Source organism: Silene latifolia, chromosome 1 (assembly GCF_048544455.1).
Source record: "Silene latifolia isolate original U9 population chromosome 1, ASM4854445v1, whole genome shotgun sequence".
Lineage (NCBI taxonomy): Eukaryota > Viridiplantae > Streptophyta > Magnoliopsida > Caryophyllales > Caryophyllaceae > Silene > Silene latifolia.
This window is the reverse complement of record NC_133526.1, coordinates 60114776-60118193: the sequence shown is the minus strand read 5'-3', so window position 1 is coordinate 60118193 and position 3418 is coordinate 60114776. Positions and strand designations below refer to the sequence as shown.

Genomic DNA, 3418 nt, shown 5'->3' with positions numbered 1-3418 from the left:
TTGTTGTTTGAAGGATGGTTTGATTTGATTTTGGTGAGTTTTGTTGAGGGTTTTTGTTTTTGAGATGGAGAGGATGAGGGTTTTGATGTTATGGGTAGTGTTTATGAATGAATGAATGAATGAATGAATGAAGGTGGGGTGGGTATTTAAAGAACTCGGCAATTTCAAAACGCAGGGACAATCCGTGCGGATTGGGCACAATCCGTGCGGATTCTACAGCTTCAAAATTTTCAAAATCCCGCCTAGAGACAGGCGGATTCTGGGGAATCCGCTCGGATTCTTCTGAGATGAGACGGGCGGATTTTGTGCAGGACGGACGGATTCTTTTCCAGAGATTTTTCTTTTTTTTTTCTTCAGCTTCAAGACGGGCGTCTTTTTCAAAAGACGGACGGATTCTGTGAGACGGGCGTCTTTCCAGAAATCCGCTCGGATTCTTTGACAGTCAAGAAAATCTGCAATTTCAAAGATGACCCAAGATGGGCGTCTTCTCAGCGGGACGCTCGGATTTGCCGCAGACGGGCGGATTCTCGGGAATCCGCTCGGATTGGTCCTTGTGTACACGGATTGATTCCATCCGTGCACCAACCATTCCCTTATCATTCTTTCTTTCTTTCTTTCAAATCTTGTGTTCTTCATTGTGGGGGCACTACTAAGGCATGAATAGCCTAGGCAATTGCCATCCCCACACTAAGGTAAAGCACTACACATCAATTAAAATCATTAGTCCCTCCCTCACTTCTCTCTTACATGAAAATTATTTTGATCAAAGCAAAAATAAATCCAAAAATGACAAAAAATGCAATACAAAAATTGAAATGCAAGTTAGGGAGTTAGAAATATTTACAAGTGGTGGTTTAGGGAGGACTCCACCAAACTCTCATTCTTGATGAGATGTCAAGGGGGCATGTTCAAGGTGTTGTTGATGTTGCTCAACACCTTGAAGAAGTAATCAAAAGCTTGTTCATTGTTATGGTAGAGGTCCTCAATAGACCGTGGTCCTTGTTGTTGATCATGATCGATGGCATGCCCAATGTAGGGATTAAAGATCCCTTCAAATTCGTCGTCCCAAAGACCACAAACTTCATTGAGTTGATCATTGAAAATCTCTTGCTTAGATGGAGACAACTCTCCCAATTTATTCTCTTGGCCAATGAGGCCATCATCTTCTTCCTTGGTTGATTTTGATGAGCTTTGGAAGCTCTCCTTGTCACAATTCACTTGCTCTTTGAATGGAGCATCTTCAACTTTCTTCCTCCATTGGAGTTCCGATTTCTTCCTTTCATCTTTCCGGCTATAATGATCAATCATAAAACATGCCTCATGCAAACGAGGAGCTCTCATGGTCTTGTCAAGATTAAAAGTTATGCTTTCATCTCCCACTTCTAGAGTGAGCTCTCCATGTTTCACATCAATCACCGCACCCGCGGTGTGTAGGAAAGGTCTTCCTAAGATGATTGGAATGTTGGAATCTTCCTCCATATCAACAATGACAAAGTCTACCGGGATGAAAAACTTCCCAATTCGCACGGGGACATCTTCCCATATCCCTAATGGTGTCTTCGTCGATCTATCGGCCATTTGAAGAGTGATATTGGTGCATTTAAGCTCTCCCATTCCCAACCTTTTACTCACCGAGTACGGCATGACACTCACACTAGCCCCTAGATCACATAAGGCTTTGTTGATCGTTGTGTCGCCAATGGTACACGGTATTGAGAAGCTTCCCGGATCCTTTAACTTTGGAGGTGAACTCCCTTGAAGTATTGCACTACTCACCTTAGTGAAGGCGATAGTCTCAAGTTTCCGGATCGACTTCTTCTTTGTGAGGATATCTTTCATGTACTTTGCATAGGCCGGAACGTGATTGATTAATTCCGTGAAAGGAATTGAGACTTCTAAGTTCTTCACAATTTCCATGAACTTTCCAAGTTGATCATCAAATTTGGGCTTGGCTTGACGACTTGGAAAAGGAAGTCTAATCACAATGGGTTCCTTCTCTTTGGCTTTGTCTTCATTTTTCTTTGAACTTTCTTCCTTTGATGATTCCCCTTCTTTGGGGCTTTGCACCACAACTTCATTCTCACTAGCTCTCACAACTTCATCCTCAACTTGCTTCTTCGGTGCTTCATATCTTGTACCACTTCTCAAGTGAATGGCACTAACCGTTTCATGTCTAGGGGGATTACCTTGAGGTGGTAATTGCCCCTTTTGTCTTTGTGAGCTTGAAGATGCTAGTTGGGTCAATTGTGTTTCCAACATCTTGGTGTGAGCTAGAATGTTGTTGATGGTGGTGTCTTTTGCTTGGCTATCTTTTTGCATTTGGGTGAAAAATTCATGTTGATTCTTTTGCATTTGGAGGACCGCTTTTTGGACATCAAAACCTTGGTCATTGTGGTGATTGTATGGATTTTGATTTTGGTAGCCTTGGGTTTTGATTGAAAAAGGGTCTTTGATTTTGATTTCTCATGGGTGGTGGAGTGTATGTTGTTTGAGGGTTTTGAACATTTTGGCTTTTGTATGAGAGATTTGGATGGAACTTGGTGTTTTCATTGTAAAAATTTGAATAGGGGGTACCACTTTTGTAAGCTTGGAAAGCATTAACTTGTTCGGTTGTTCCCCTACATTCACTTGAGTCATGACCCAAGGTTCCACAATTCTCACATATCCCGCTTGGGATTGATGAGGATGCCATCATGGCATTGACATGATGCTTCGATGATTTTGAGTTTTCCTCAAGTCTAGCCATAGCTTGTTCAAACTTCAAGTTGATTGTGTCAATGTGAGCACTAAGTTGAGCACCTAATTGAGTAACGGTGTCCACTTCATACTTTCCTCCTCTAGTAGCCTTGCGAGGCCTACTATATTGTGAATTATGGACCGCCATTTCCTCAATCTTGTTCCATGTTTGATTGTCATCAACTTCGTCGAACATTCCATTTGATCCCATATTGAGAATGTTCCTTGAATCTTCATATAAACCATTCCAAAATTGTTGCACTAAAAACCATTCGCTAAGTCCATGGTGAGGACATGAGCGACAAATACCTTTGAACCGCTCCCAAGCTTCATACAAAGATTCTTCATCCCTTTGCTTAAAACCCGTAATTTGAGCTCTTAGCATATTGGTCTTTTCCGGTGGGTAGAATTTTTGGTAGAAAGCTGGAGCTAGCTTCTTCCAAGAATCTATTCCAAGGGTGGCCTTATCAAGGCCCTTCAACCATTGCTTTGCTGCGGTGCCGGTGCCAATTAACGAAAAAGGAAATAAGACCCATCTTATTTGGTCTTGAGTCACGCCCGTTTGAGAGATAGCTTCACAATAATCGCAAAAGGTTTCCACATGAGAATGAGGGTCCTCACTAGGCATTCCTCCGAATTGGCTCCTCTCAACTAGTTGAATGAAGGCGGACTTGGCAATAAA

The 3418-nt window shown here is 42.2% G+C and overlaps 1 non-coding gene across 1 annotated transcript; it reads left to right on the top strand.

Annotated features, from left to right (window-relative positions):
• Positions 1 to 3014: 3014 nt before the first annotated feature.
• On the top strand, positions 3015 to 3121 carry LOC141617590 (small nucleolar RNA R71). Its single transcript, XR_012531143.1, has one exon. It is a non-coding gene; the product is annotated as a small nucleolar RNA R71 (small nucleolar RNA).
• The last annotated feature ends 297 nt before the right edge of the window (positions 3122 to 3418 follow it).